Genomic DNA, 16,911 nt, shown 5'->3' with positions numbered 1-16,911 from the left:
ATATTTGAGGAATAATTACTTTGATATTAAGTATCAACTATGGGTTGAGCAAGGTGATAACCACTTTCTGTGCATCCATCCTGTACCCTGATGCTCTATAAAGTTATCACCCCCATTTTCCAGTAAGACAACTGAGGTGCAAGAAGTAAGTGATTCTCAGCTAACACCACCCCAACTGCCCCTCCAGAATAGTGGTAAGAAAGTGCACACTGGCTGTTAACCACTGCACTTTCCTGCACTCCACAGGAGGACAAATATTGTCAGGCAACAGTGAATGTTTTGAGGCATTCAACATATTTTTCTTCTTATTGTTGTTGTTAATGGTGATTCTGCTAGCAAAAAAAGGGTCTCTATTTTTCCCCAATATGAAGCCTGTTCATGTATTCAAAGTTAGAACAACTGTTCAATTCAAATCAACTAGCATTTACCAGAAAATAATAAGGGTAGGGAAGCAATTTCTGTGTGACTTTTCTTATCTTGAATGTGTAAGAGCTGTATACTTATTTACAAAGTGACTATGTCACTATAACCACTGTTTAGTTCTTTTCTCAGAAGTTGCTAAATAGCTGACCAGCTTCATAACTTGTGCAGACCCAATGTAAAATGAAAAATTTCTTGGGAAATCAGTCTCCCCTTTACATGAGCTTTACATGTCTTTACCCATAGCAGAAGGAGACCCTTACAGAATTGCAATCTTTATGCTACAAAACATTTGGCACCGAGATCAGGTGTGGGCAAGAGGCTCCAACACTATCTTGTAAAACACACTCGTACCACCAGCTAGTAGCCCAAAGGCCAGCATAGCACTGGACTCTTCAATGTTGAGGACCCTCAGGGCAGAAAGTGGAGACAGACTGTAGCTCCTCCATCTGATTCTCTTATAAAACACAAGTTCCAAAATAATATTAATGATTTGAAGGTAGCAAACACAAAGCATTGAACCCCAACTTCTAGACTTTCTGAGCCAGGCCCCTGCACTACCGCATTGACCACACACCCAAGAAGTGGCCCTGCTAAATAGTTGCTCGAGACCACCCGTTAGGCTGCATGTCAACTAGTGAGGTCAAACATACCAAAGAGGGAACTGACCTAGTTTGCATTGAAGATGCTGTTCAGTGACTTCCGTGGGGCAACACGACCCTGAATTATGTGGTCCATCCATCACTGCTCTATCTCCATCCAGCCTCTAAACTTTCCTTGTAGCTTCCAATGAAAATAAGGACACAGGCAGATGGACCACTTGCTCCCCAGAAATGCCATTTTAGGTATTTCCTTGGTAAAACTTATCCTGAAGGAGACTTTCCCCTAAGACATTCATACACAGCAGGAGAACACCAGGTGCAACAAATCTGAGATTTTATATGATTGGTCCTAAGAATGCCTTTATTCATCAAATGTAAGCAACCATGCTTAAAGTTTAGAATTTTATATTTAGAATCTTATCTCTCCCAAAATTACATCCAAATGTTAGAATTTTCTAATATGTAAAGTATATTTTAATTATAAGTTGTAAAAACTATTTTCACCATCATATACCATAATAAATCGATTAGCCATATTTTAGGTTACTCACTTCTTTCTCAGAGTTTTAAATAGGTGTTTTATTTTATTCCTTATTATTTCTTCTGTGCAGTTGTAGAAAACCTACAACTAATACCTCATGTTTATTTCTGCTCCAGTGATTTATGCATGCTCTATGTATGAAGTGTGTTACAGTAAATGTATCTATTTACCTATAATCCTGTGATCTCATGGAATAAACACTATTGTCCTTATCTTGCAAATAAAGATAAAAGGTGTCCAAAGATGGGATAATTTGTCCAAAGCTACATGTAAGTGAACATGTGAGTTAATTGGACATCCTCAGCTTCCAAATGCTAAGTTCTTGGTCCCTCTGCAAACTGACTTCCTGGGGATTAGAGGACCAGAGCACCAAGCAGCAGGGCAGGTGTGTGAAGTGCATTTATAGACACCTGCTATGTGCTTGGTACTTTTCATGTGATCACATTGACTCCTCACAGCCCCCAGGAGATACAGAATGTCTCAACTGAGAGGTTTTAGTTTCTGTTCTTTATATCTGCCATATCCCCAAAAGGGGAAAAGTGAAAACTGTCTAAAATAGGATAAACCAAAAACTAAGTTGTGTAAAACAGGTCAAAAGTCCTGCATCAGTGATAGTGAGTACATCACTCATTTTTTGAAAAGCTGGAAAACAAAAATCATCCCTGATACTGTCCTGTGAAGACCTCTGCCAGTATCTGCCATACTACATTAGGTTCATACTATTGGTAGGGTCAGTATTTTAATTCACAGATAAGGAGAGTGATGTTTGACTATGACATAGTGTGAACAAGATCACCTGGTTACTATTTGAGCCAGATCTTTGTGATTCTGAATGGCCTGCTCTGTGGCACTCTGCTTCAGGTTCAGGAGAGTAGAGTCGATCTCTGGAGCTCTTTCTACAGAGGGCATTGCACAAAGAAAGCACTAAGCAGAGCAGGGAATCTCCTGAGATTATTCAACGTATTAGAATCTAGACAGTGAGTACGATGTTGCTTTTTATGAGCTATAAGGGCATTCTGTTGCTGAGAACCCAAGTTTCTAGATGTGTAGAGAGCAGAGGTGGGAGGAAAAGGAATAACATCTAAAAGAATAATGGATTTGGATAATGAATTCAAGGACAAATACAGAAACTGGCATTGACTCATTCATGAAGGAAGGAAGGGAGGGAGGGAGGGAGAGAGGAAGATAGATATGAGAAGGGTATCTTTTTAGACCATCTTAAAAAATATTCCAATCAAAGCAAAGGTACAGGGCACAGAGATATGTGTGAAGGGTAGGAGTGATTCATTTATGCTATGCTTCATGGTTTTCTGTGCTGGGCTTCCTATAAATCTGTAAGACAATTCCATACATTTTCCTTCTCCACCCCTTCTTTGAGGCTCAGAAATTAGTGCCTTTCTGTGACCTCTGAATACTTGGAAGATGGAAACCCTGCACATATTCCATGTGTCCATTAGAAAAGTCCTATTAGAAAAAAAGTTAACAATGGAACAGTAGGACAGAAAAGATGGAAGTGGAGTGTGAGAAAGCTCTGTGTTCCTCTTTAATGAGAGAACAGGTGAACAGCAGATCTCTGATGTGACAGTGAAGTGACTGTTGTTTCACAGGAAGAGATTGTGGCTTCTTCGAGGACGTTTTAATGTGGGTTTCTGAATGCAGCATTGGAATAGATTGAGGACCAAAACAGAAATGTTGCTTTTTTTATACCATCTATATTAGAACGTTTTTGGCTATCAACCAGAATTTTTACACATTCTCGATGTGTAAAATCATTCTGAAGCACATTTTATAAAACAAATTACTGACATTCTTCAGTTCCCTCTGTCCTCCACAATACAAAGACTAGAAAGTATTTTGAAACCTTATTTACCATGACACAATAGTCACATTTTATATATGACTTAATAAAATATGGTGTTCAACCCCTTTTACGCATACCCTTTTCATCTTGTAGAAAATATTTAAAGAATACTAAAATGAACCTCTATTGGATGAAGGCAGTGGGTTTTGAAACTGAGGAGGAAGAGAAAGTCCAAAAGTCCTAATGTGTGCTTTTTGAGGACCTGAGCAGTATTTGACAAACTTCAAATGAATTGCCTTACAGATTGAAGTGATATATGTCAAGCAGAATATCATGAGCTTGGCATGTATAAATCAGTGTCTTTCTTCTTCACAAACATTTCTGGGCTCCATAGCCTTTGAATTGATTAGAACATTACTTAACTTATCCTAAAAGAGACTTTTCTCATATTCACTTTCCACTCATTCATAAAGTTCCCTAAAAACACTTAAATTTTCAAGATAAAGGGTATGCATGTTGTGGTTCGAAACATAAAATCTAAATTAGATTCTATGTTCCCTCTCTTTACATCAGTTTGAAATGTTTTTGGTCAGGTTGTTTTGTGCTATGTCTAAATTTTAAACTGTAAGGCTATGATTTTAATATAAAAATGATGTAAGCTATCATATACACTCTTGGCATAGTGTTATTGGATCATTAAAGGGATGATTTACTAGGTATTTTGAACAGGAAATCTTAAAGAAATCTTGTGCCAATTCCTGTTTGTTTGACAGCTATACATAAAATCAAATATGAGGCCAGTTCTCCATATTTTATCAAATGCATTGCTGTTCCCATAGCACTGGTGAGGGGTAAGGGGGGGGGGGAGGGGGAGTCTTTAAACTCATCTACTCCTCAACAACATAACAGGGAAATGAAATGCACATCTGTAAATAAATGCATCATTAGATTCTCATCAATTTGTAAGCTTCGCTTGATGTATGGCTAAAATAATCCCACAAGGAAAACTAAAAAAGTGTTTGGTTCCAAGCACATGCCAAATAGATGAAGGAGGGGGCTAGTGGGTGGGGACTGAATTATTTAAATGAAGAATCCTGCAGATGCTAGAAATATCTTTACAACAGTCCAGAGTGAGAAACTATTTTAAGTGCACAGCTACCAATGTATTCATTAACAGAGGAGAGCTCTGGACATATTAAAGGAGCACAGTAAAGCAACTAATGACGCACTCGAGCAGTAACAGGTTGTCATTAGACCAGCATCTGCTCTCATCAGAGTTAATTATTCAGTTGCTTTGTTTTCCAAGTAGGTGTCTGGTAAAATTTAGCAGAATCTTAATTAAAACACATTTCCAAACTCCTTTGATGCTCATCTCATCTAAAGAAATCAAGACAATTTCCACCATAAACATCAAGCTTCAGTTGAGCTATCAACTGGAAGAAGGAACTTGGCCAATATAACTTGTTCGGTGTTAACTATTGGGATGCCTGGAGCATGCAGATAAGGAAAACTTAGCTGGAGAACCGTCTGCTTTGCCCAGGTCATAGCACATGACCAAACGACAAAGATACTAATGCACCTAATTTATTTTCACTATGCAACAGCAACTGGAATGAAGTACATGCTCTTGGAACATTAAAAGATAATGTATCCGTATTTACCCTTTCATGATTTATTTAATTATTAAAGTATGATATTACATGTATCTCAACTTCAATATTTGAAATAAATTTTCAAAAAGTGAAAATATTTTCCAAAAATAACCACTGCATAAAATTAGCTACTAACATATGGCAATGCCAATGAAAATTCTAGTTAAATCCTGAATATCTATATTAATATAATAAATGTTTATAGTATCAATATGCCATTGACCTAATTATAAATTATATACTACTGTATGTCATAATATCAGTATAAGTATTGCTATCACAAGGTATTATTATTATATTTTTCATTTCAAACTATAAAAATTTTAATAATTATTACTTTTAACCTAACACTTAAGTTAAAAGGTAAAGAAGAAAAACTAACCAGGGGAAAAAGGCTAATTAAGCAGTAATTAGAGTAAAACTAACAAATGCTACCAGCTCCTGCACCAAACCATGACTTTACTCTGAATCCTCAGTATCCCTAATACCATATGGAGGATAAATTCAAGGCATCAATAAAAAGATTCTTTGTATGAAAAAACTAACATTGATTTCACTCTCTCATCAAAGGAAGGGTGGGGCTACCAAATCCCATAAACCTTGAACTTAGGAAAAAAACCAAACAAACAAAAAGAAAATGCTGATAACTCAGTTTCATCCAGTCTGGATGTTAAGCTATCAGCTCCTTAAATCAGATGGGATCTACTGGATCAGTACACATATCACAAATCCCACATGAGTTTTTTTTAAGAGTCATGGAAATAACAATGAGATTATAAAGAATGAGTACATTGAGGGCTGGTGGAGTGGCTCAAGTGGTGGAAAGCCTGCCTAGCAAGCATGAGGACCTGAGTTCAAACCCCAGTATCACCAAAAAAAAAAAAAAATGAGTACATTGAACCTCTTATAAATACGCATATAGTCAACATATCCAATGAACTATAAAGGATATGTAGAGATTTCAACTTCTCCAGCTCCTCCTCATCATGGTACAGATGATAAACCTCAACAAGCCGACAAAGGCACATTTTATGCCCCATTTACATCTTTGTGTAATTCTTATTGCTTTAATTCCCTTCAGTCTGATTGCTCCATCACAACCTGGAATTTTAGTTATTGTTTGTTTGTATGTTTTTAAATTCGGGGCTCATCTTTTGCTCTGCTTTATACACTTGCTCAGTGAATACCTTTAGGAACTGAGTTTTCCTGAGGACTGCTGCTCTGGGCACACTCACTATGGAAGAGCAATGGAGTCACTGCTTCGCCCCAATGTTGGTGTTTTCTCATAGTTCTGGCCACTGCATTGCTCCTGCTGGGAGGCATACACCATTAGTCAGGTTACATGCTAAGCCTCTGTAACAGATGGATCCCAAATAGTAAATTGAGAAAGATGGAATTGTTTTCACTCTCAAGCAAAACTCTCAAGTACCAGTCTAGAAGTAGACAGGAAGTTCTGGCAGAGCTCTGCTGCAGGAGGTCATTCAGGACCCAGTTTATTTTCATCTTTATCTCAAAGCTCCTGAGGCATTGTGATCTGCCCACACTGGGTCATGGTCACATCTTTATTCTAATCCATGGGAAGAAAATTAAAAATGAAATGAGGTACAAGCAATTTTCTTTTAAGTAAATAACAGTAGTTGTATATATCACTTAACTTCACAATCCATTGTCAAAAACTTATTTGCATTGACCCACCCTCTGCGACAAAAAGGCCAGCAAATGAACTTAATGGTAGGGTAGTACTATTCCCAGTCAAGTAGCTTATAAGTAAAACGAACAAAAGGAGAATTGTTTCTGGTAAACAACTAGCACACACAAGGGGAAAGAGACTAACCAGGTTTACCTGCCTTTAGTTCAAACAATTTTTGGGAATGTAATCCAAATAATGGGAGTCCTTCATTTAAGCAATGGATGAATATTTCCATTAATCACACCTTGTGTAGCAGTATCTCCCCAGGTACTGTTGTTTAATTAATTTTCTGATCAATATCAACAGGAAAATTGTATGGTTGGCCTTGTTTTTTTTTTTTTGGCAATACTCGGGATTAGCTAGGATCACAGGTGTCAGCCACCGGTGCCCAGAATGTTTCTGTACAACTCATCAAACAAAAACTTGTTTTCACCCTAACTCATAAAAGCTTGTTTTCACCCTAACTCATAAAAGCATACACTCCCTAAGTACAATTTTGTCATGCAGACCCAAAGTGAGATTTATAGGACTATACAAGTCAATTTTAAAGTTATGTCCAGTATAGTGAACAGGAATAAGAATTGAAGTTAGGTCATAGTATCACCATTACTACAAACCTTTAAATAATGATCATTGTTTTGGAATTAAATTGGAAACTTCTGTACTCCTCATGGGTGTACTGATGCAGGGCAGAGGGAAACATGAAGTATCAAGTTCAGGAAACATTGTCCTTGTTAAAAAAAGAAGTTGTCGTTTAGTGAACAATGCGACAAATGTATTTAGGTCATATAACACCCACCTTCCAGTCAACAAAACAACAAAATTAGATCTGCATAAATCATATTGAGAATAATGTAGACTTTCAGGAAAGATGTGTTGAAAGCTATATGAATCGACCACATAAGTCCACCCTGAAGAAATGTGTTCGGATGGGTTACAAATGAGAGGATGGGCATGGAAACAAGGGGCCAGTGGAGGAAGGCGCCACGTGATATAGCAATGATGTTAAAGCTCAACTCAGATGAGGGAACTACACGGTACGAAGGCAACCACAGTGGGGAGTATGGTGAAAGAGCCACCTCAGCCTCACCAGAACAACTAAGGATTTTCCAGGTTTTCATCTGGGGTCTCTACAATAGATTTCACTTGGTTGTTGATTTTGCTTAACAGAAACATTTCTACCATTGCACTTTGAAGCTGCTCTCTTCCTTTTGAAATTAATATTGTATCATTTTAATCCATAAAAATGGAATAATACCAGTTGGTAGGGCTTGAAAGCTAGTCTGACTTAAACCTGATGAAAATGAAAGAGAAAATACTTCTATATATGAGCGATGGGACACAAAGAGAAACAGCAGCACATTGACCTTTGTCTTTCCATCATTGGTTACCATAATCCCCTTTTATACATTCTACATTGCAATTTCTAGGTCTCAAATCAGGCTGTTGAAACAAAACAGAAAAATGAAGGCACATGTCACAGAGTAAACATTGCCCTTGTATAGAAATACACATTGTTCATGTGGTATGATTTGACAGACTTACATTGTCATAATCCTGCAAATCTTACCACTATAAATTAATTTGAATACAGTAGAAACAGTTCAGAGAATTGAATTAGCCACAGTCCCAAGTTTGTTCTTGAGTAATATTTCAGAGCTGCTGGTGACTGGTAGATCCCTAAAAATTCTTACAGGAGGAACACTTTTTCCCAAAGTCTACTTCATCCCAGCTCGGTTGTAAATATGGTCTTAGACCAGCTGAGGCTGGAAAGTTATGCAAAAATTAACTCAATTCTAGACTCAGAATAAGAATGTCAAGTCTAGAGGCCAATTCTGTGTGGTACCTAGATAACTTATTATGGTGTGGATACTTAGTTTTTAATATGGTTTCCATAATTTGTAGTTTTAATTTTATACCATTCTTTCAGTGTTTCAGTTTAGAGTTGGTAATCCATGGTTCAATGTTTTTTAAAGAGCTTGAAATTTTCATTTTCAATGTAGATTTTTTTCTTCCCTCTTCCCTCCCTTCGCTTCCTTCCTTCCATCCCTTTTTCTTCCACTCTCTCCTTTCTTGTCTCCCTAATACTGACTAAATACTTAATATGTACAAAGTATCCTGCTAGAGACCAAACCTATAGAGCAAATTAGACCCTGTTTACTACCATTGAACCTACAATCTGTTGGTGAAAACAGATACTAAGCTAAAATTATTACCACTTCTACAAGGGATACTAATGCACTCTCTGGATGTGAGGATTTAAAATTTTCATTTTACCAAATCTTCCCTCTGAAATTTTGGGAAATATCTAAGGTCAAAAATAGCACAATCTTCTTTCTAAAAAATAAGAAAGTCTTTTTACATAAATTTCAACTCAACCATATTCCTTTTGAAGTCAGAATCTAGAGGTAGGAACAAATGAGTCATCTATAGCATAGTCACATGTCTGGACATTCCCATAGATTTCCTGACTCCCAAACCCCTCCATAGTCACAGCAATAGTTCCCTCAGCAGACACCACTATAGACCAGTAGAATTGACTGTTTGACTTCAATTTGCAGATTTGATTTGTTTTTCAGTTGTTTTGGTCATATGGTGTGGTGTGCTTGTCTACAAAGGTTTGTGGACCTGCTATATTTTTATGAGTTAGCTTGAAACATAAGAATGGATTATAAAGCTGTCATATTATATGAGAGAGAGAGAGAGAGAGCGCTGTACAATGGAACTTTAAAATCCCACCACAACAGATGGCTTGTGCCATTTTGAATTTAGTCTCCCTAAGGAGCAAACCCTTGTAGAGGCTATTAAGGCTTCTGCTTGCATGAGAAAATGCTATTTCAATATTGATGGCTGCATCTATGTGACCTCCATTGAAAACAAAGTCACAGAGATTTACCCTTATTTCAGGAAGAGTGAAACAGTGAAGTTGGAAGACTAAACCCACCTAGCTTCACACGCATCTTTGAGAGCTGAATAAAATGACAGCAGGGTAACAAAACTGCACCACTCAATACAAGACTTGCCTCAAGGAATAAAAATAAAATAGGCACATTACTCCTCAAAGACACATATTTTATTTAGTTGTTAAGAGTAGAGTGTTGGAATTTTTGAAGAACTGTTGCTATTTAATAGAGGTGAAAGTTTTAATGTGAATACTGCCTGTGTGAGCGCGTGTGTGCAAAGTTGGCGTGACACATTCTGCTCAAATTAGACTTCTAAATAACTAGTAACAGCTGTGGTGCTTAGAAATCGGTTTAGTTTAAACGATGATGTCATATGCTTATATAAGTAAAATAGGTGTACTTACTGGATGGGGGTGTATATAACTCACTCTTTATCTACAAGAGTTAGTATGAAGGTATCTTCATTTGGAGGTTGTAAATATGTCACATCTAAAAATAAATATTTTTCAACATCTTTAAATTTTTATCCTTATGTACCATTTAAAAATATATACATCCATATAGATAACAGAGATAGGAAGAGACATATAAAAGTTATTCCATGCTAGCATGAAAAATTACCAAACAAAATTGTGTGTCTCCATTCACTTGTATTCCCATATCTTCCTCATATTCCCTGCTATCTAGATGACTTGAATCTTCGGTCCATGGTTTTAAAAAATGCCCTTAGAAAACAGCCAAGTTTATAGAATTACATTTTTATTTTCTAAAGGCATATGAGCCACAGAAACTAATAAATAAAAATGACTTTGAGGAGCACTTATAATTAATTTAATTAGGTAAATATTCTTTCTATTGGTAAACATTGGCCAGAGATGAATGCCAGAGAACATTTTGCCCAAAATTTAGGAAAAATCTAAAATACAATTGGACAAAATGAATTATTTTTTGGCCAATTTGACTGCAATAATTTAAGAAAGTGATATTGTTTAGGAAGAGGAAAGGAAGAAACATTCTAAATTATGGATAAAATTCTGCCCTGTTACTAGAGGTCTGAAATCATGAATAAGTCAGATCTGATGCTTCATGCTCATAATGATAGAAAGACAGCAGTTAGCAACACAATGTACTTATTTTGATATTATCTTGTAGAAAACTAGGTTAATTACAAAAGCATTATTCATTTGTGTGAAAAGATTTCATACATGTTATTGGTTAAAGAAAAACTAAAAAAGCAAAAAATGAATTAGTTTTGTTTTGAAACTCAGAATATGGCTTTTTAAAATGTCTTCTTTTCCAAAGCCTTGAAAAAGAGAACAGCTTTTCATTCAGAAACATAGAAGACAAGAATTCTTCCAAGGAAGCCCATACTGTTCACTCTTTGCACCCCTCGTCTCTGAAATTGGGGGAGTCTGGTGCTAACATACTTTCTTCTCAAAGATCTCTCATTGCCGCTATTAAGTATTTAAAGACAAGTAGTTTGAGAGTGAGTCTATCTCTTCTAATCCTGTGTAGGCTAAATGAAATCCAAGTTCTCAAAATGGCTTGTCATCTTAGAGGAAGAAAGAAGTGTTTAAGAGGACACTTGGAAGAAGAAGTGTTCCCAAAAGAAGTTATGGCGATACAATATGGTAAGCAAAAAAAAAAATGTTTGCTATGTCCTACACTCAGCTGGAACATCTCCTGTTTGGAGATATTTCACAAAATGATTTCACAGGCAAATGGTTTAATGCATGGCCAGCCAATTTAGCCTTTATTTTAAATATATTCTTTATGCATATAGATATTTTGAGATTGTGCCTTCTGGAATGATTACTGAAACCACATTGAAAAGTCATTATGCAGAAACATGGGTGTACAAATAGTTCATAGCTTGGGGGAACTATAAATAGAACTGACTGAATCTTGTTAAAGAGTTCATGTCCTGGTTATTTAAAAGAACTATTTTGGTGGCATTGATTAGCTATACCAGTTTTAATTTGCATTTTGCTTAAATAAAGTACAAAAAACAATCACACTCAACTTTTGGAAGGGAATATTGATGAAAAATACACTGAATTTAAAAAAGAAATATGGTCTAATTCCAACAAAAGAACTAGTTTTCTTTTCCCATTATGTCACAATACTTTAATTCTACAAAAATACAATGCAAGCACCTACATTTTTTAGATTTACAGATTCTAGAGACCAGTGGTAATTAGAAAAAATTATAAATATTGATTCCACAAATTTCACTGATAATTGTTTGTAATTAAATAAAGTAAAATAAAAGTAATTACTACCACATTAATCACTCTAATATTATGTAACAGTGGCCAGTTCAGTGTGGTTATGGAATAATACTTGTCGCTATCAGAGGGGTGACAGAAATTATGATGTTAAAATTTTTAAAGTATATTCACAAATTTGATAAAATAAACAGTAAGCTAGTTTTGATAAAACTCTAACATCCTGATCACATGAAATAGAGTTTTTAAGTAATGATATGATTACTTTATGTTCACTTCTTTCTGGGAATCCCTAAGTGACTAGCAAACTCTCCATTTCAACATGTCCACTTAGTTTTCCACATTTAATAACTAATTGCTAGTATGCCACAATTTTAAGAGAAGTGAACAATGTTTTGATAACTTTGGTGAACTATTAATGATGTTGAGACATGGGTGGCATAGAAAATAGATATACAACTCTAAGTTAAAAATTATTTTAAAGCATCTTATTATGTATTGCATGGAAAAGTATTTGAAAGTATAAAGGTTATTCACTGACACCAAGCTTCACAATCTTTCTGTAGACATAGCCATTTTTAAATCACTCCATCTATTAAGATACTACATTAAATATCACAGAAAAAAGGAGTAAAATGAGTAACAAAATATTTTACTTAATATTCATAGTGAAATAATTTTAAGTACTTTCATTCAAAGCACATCAAGAAAGGCAACTTAGAATCTTATATGGTATGTTAGTTTCAGAGTGACTTGACTTCCACATGGTTCTTTCCCTGAACATATTAATACAATTTTCTATAATGCTCTGTTTATCTGCTTACAACCAAGGACAATGTCAACTTAACTGAAATTAATTAGTCAGCAACAATCTGACTTTAGAAAAGTTAAATGTACACACTTTGTGAAAAATATGCTCCATGATGCTTTTCTCCTGATTTGAACATTGCACAATTTGTTCATGTAACCCATAAATATGCACAACTTTTATAGTTTTATGTATCAATTCAAAGTGACTGAACTTTAAAAAGAAAGAGTTCAAAGGAGATTGTGCCACAGGATTTAAATAGGACTCGTCACTTAGCTCTGGGTCCTCTGACGTGTTATGCACATCCAGTGCTAAGGTAGGTGGTGGGAAAATTAAAGCTTATGAACAGCATGAAAGATGTTTTGACAACGTATGACGATGAAATTTTGCCATCACTTACTAAAATGAACCTAAAGGCAAGTATTTTGGGCTTTTATCCAAAAAAGGAGGATCTGGTTTGAAGTTGCAAAAGCTTCAAAACTGGAGGAAATCATTCTGAATGCATTTTAAATTAAACAGTTATGGGTTAATTTAGATCTATGCTATTAATCTTTATTAATCAACATTAATCACTTAGTTGTTTCTAATGAAGTAGAAGGAGAATGGTTTTTCATAAAGTGCACAATGAGGTTGAATCCATGTAGGAAAATGGAATGAATCTGAGAAAATGCTGAGCTGAAGTGAAACAGCAATATGAACTTGGACAAGCTCTCACTTCTTTAATTGATCAAGAAATTCTTCAATTCATCAGCAAATAATTACAAGCACCTATTATGCTTTCATCCCTCTGATATACATGCAAGTGATACACTGAAATTATGATTTGTCATTTAAGGACACCTCATTTAAGAGAAAACCAGCAACATTTCGGACTCTTGTGGGGCCAGTAATAATAACCTACTTTTATTATTAATTGACCCTGAGGCAAGCACCTGAGCCAAGATAACTCAACTAGCATTTGATTCTAAGATTCTTTAAAACTGAGCTAAGGGACAGAGAGCATTGGTGCTCAACATGTGATATCTGAAACTGAGGAATTAAGTGATTTTCTTTCCTGCCAAATGAAAGACTGACAGTTCTAGAGTAGAGATGAATAGATACCCTAATGTCCTTCAAGTAATTCTTTTATCATATATAGTTTAAGTCACCTTTTTATTCTTTGTACTTAAAAGAATTAAGATTACATACCAATGAAACAGTCAACATTTATGACAGTTTACTCGAGGTTCACCACTTCTGGGGAAGAATCAGTAGACTTAGACACAGTACACAAAGGTACATTATGAAACTCATCCAAACTATTGCTACCCAACACACATTAACTGAGTAGATACAATGTCTTCTACTAGGTCTTTAGAACACACTAAATCTATGACACACTAAAGGCCACAATTGGAATAAATTAGTGTGGAAAATAAAAACACTAAAGACAACACAAATCTAGAAATATTGAAGAATAATGCACTGCTTGTAAACCTTTCCATTCCTTTATCCTTAACCAACTCTTAACCAGCAAGTCAGAGTCCTGTATACACTACCCTCAGAGGAAAAAGCAGCTGACCAAGGAGTTGAGATGGTGGGAATTTAGCTTTTCTTCTTTAAAAATTTTTTCTAACTTCCTCCGGGCAAACATAGTACTATAGCTTAAAAACAAGATTCTTTGGAACTTTTCATTTTTGAAATCTGAAAACAAGAATCTTAAGCTAAAACTCAGGGTATAGCCTAGGCAACTCTAAGTTATTCAGACAACGTCCAATACGGTGACTAAAGAAGTTCTCTCTACACATGAACCTGAAGACAGCAGCCTCATAGAGGTAGGATTTGAGGCTAACGGAGCAACAGAGAAGTCCTAAGCTGCCCTCAAGGCCTCTTCCCTGCAATTCTGCCCCATCCTCAGTTGGAGAAGTTTCAAGAAAGCTTCAGAAACTAGAATGCAACTGAGATGGAAACAAAGGGGACAAGAGTGGTGTGCATTGTGACCAGGATGACACCAGGAACCGTGAACATTACAGCAGATGTCAGCTGAGTATGCCCATAGATTAGGTAGAAAAAAAGGAGAGGTCAGAAAGGACCCAAGGCCCCCACTCAGAAAACGAGCCTCTTCTACTCCCTCTAGGCTCCAGATGAAGAGTGAATAAACTATCCACAATTGTAGATCACCCCAGCAGGGAGAGAAAGAAAGGCTAAATAAGCAAGAATATTTACTGGACTGAGTTTAAATTCAGAATTTATCACATTTAAAACAGACTATGACTGAGATATCTTGGGTGGGAAAGATTACTGTTTTTATCCCAAGGAGCAAATATAGGTACTCATGAGCTAGTTGAATTCAGGAAATATATAGAAGTATTTTAAATCTGTTACAACACATAGTCATAAAAAAATCTGGAAGAGGGATAAGGTACTCATATATGTCAAATACTGAAATGCACCATTTGCTAATTCTATACTCCCCCAGAGAATATACAGTTTCTGAATATGGATATTAGGTCCCAGAAGGCAGGAAACATAATGGAAAACCAACTTCTATTTATATAATATAAATTCTTGTTATAAAACTGACTTTTGATGGTGAGACGTGAATGCTTATTGAAGAAAAATAATTTAGACTTGCTATAAATTTAGAATATGCAAGTGAACTCAAGACTTGAACTTAAAGTGTCTAGGTCCTCACTCAGTCTTATATTAGCATGCTCTCAAATACGTCACCTTGCAAATCTGAGATTGATTTTGTTAATTTGTACAACAGAATATAAAGTCTCCCCAAACTACTTCATATGACTGTTGTAAAAGCCAAACGATAAAATATGTGAAAGCCCTTTAAATCTTTAAAATCTCTGTATGACATCACTCAGATAGCAACTCTCATAAATAGTACTCTTTATGATTACTCATTACTTACTTAGAAGTGACTAGAACATCATGTAAAAACAAAGCAAACCCAAATTTTTGGTAACTCAATAAAGCAAATTTCTTTCTTGCTCATGCTATATGTCCAACGAACATAAGCAGGAGACTGCTTCAGATTGTCACTTGGGGCCTCAGGCTGACAAAGTGTGTATCATCTTGATATAGTAGCAAGATGATATCAAGAAGTGCTATATCAGCTAGTGGCATCAGAATTTGCTGCATCACGGGAAAAGAAAATACATGGGTAATGAACACCCATGCTTTGCCTCAGATCAAAAGTGATGCAGTTTATTGCCATTCAAACCTCACTGGCCAAAAATCCTTACCTCAACTAGCAAAAATGCTTAGTCTTTCCTATTATTGCTTATGTCTTCTCTTCAACAAAATCAGAGATAAGGGCAGAACAGGTTCTGCCTGGAAGCAAGGCAGGGTGGGGAGGAGAGGAAGGGGGTGGGACAGGGGGGAGAAATGGCCCAAACCATGTATGCACATGTGAATAAATGAATTTTAAAAATTTTTAAAAATTAAGTATGTAAACTTAACTAACCTTAAGGAAGAAAGTATTTTCATATGCTCAAAAAGAAGAGAAGTAGATATGTAGAAGTTCATAATCAATTTGAAAAAAGATACTACATGAGTGGAGGTATAGCTCAGTGGTAGAGTGCATGTTCACCATGTGCAAAGACCTAATTTCAATCCCTAATAACCCCCCAAATTAAAAGATGCTATGAGAGATAGGGAAACCTTATGTATGGTATTAATATATTTTAAAGGGCATGTTTAATTGTAAGACAAAACAAAGCTAGATGAAATATCACAAGTGTAATATTTCTGGTAGTTATTACTTCCAAAGTCTCAAAGAAGGGGAGACATAGCATAACGTTTTTTTCCTAACAGACAAATCCCCCTTTCTTCTGGTAAAAATATGTTTATTTTCTTTTGCAGGACTATAACTTGGATCATCTCAACCCATATGTCAAAGGGGTGTGTCCCCCAGGACTGGCCAACCATTGTATTCTATCCTTCTGGAAATGATGACAGAAATTGGCAAATAAAACTCTACTTCAAGATTATTTCCAAACTAATTATGTAGAAAATTTCTTTGTCCAATGGAATGACAACTTAAAGGGAAAATATAAACCCCAAACTATCAGAGATCATCACAGAGAAAGACTAATAAAAGATTTTTTTAAAAGAACAATGAAGAATCTATGGCAATATTGAGTCTATGGGTCCATCAGAGACTGAAGGATCCAGTAGTACCAATAAACTCTCTATTTTGCTTCAGTGGAGTTTCTGTGGCTTGCTATGGAAATAGTCCTGCTTGCACATGGGAATTGTGGGAATTGGAGTTGT

The sequence above is a fragment of the Castor canadensis genome, chromosome 4, assembly GCF_047511655.1.
Source record: "Castor canadensis chromosome 4, mCasCan1.hap1v2, whole genome shotgun sequence".
NCBI lineage: Eukaryota > Metazoa > Chordata > Mammalia > Rodentia > Castoridae > Castor > Castor canadensis.
Note: the sequence above shows the minus strand (reverse complement) of the source record.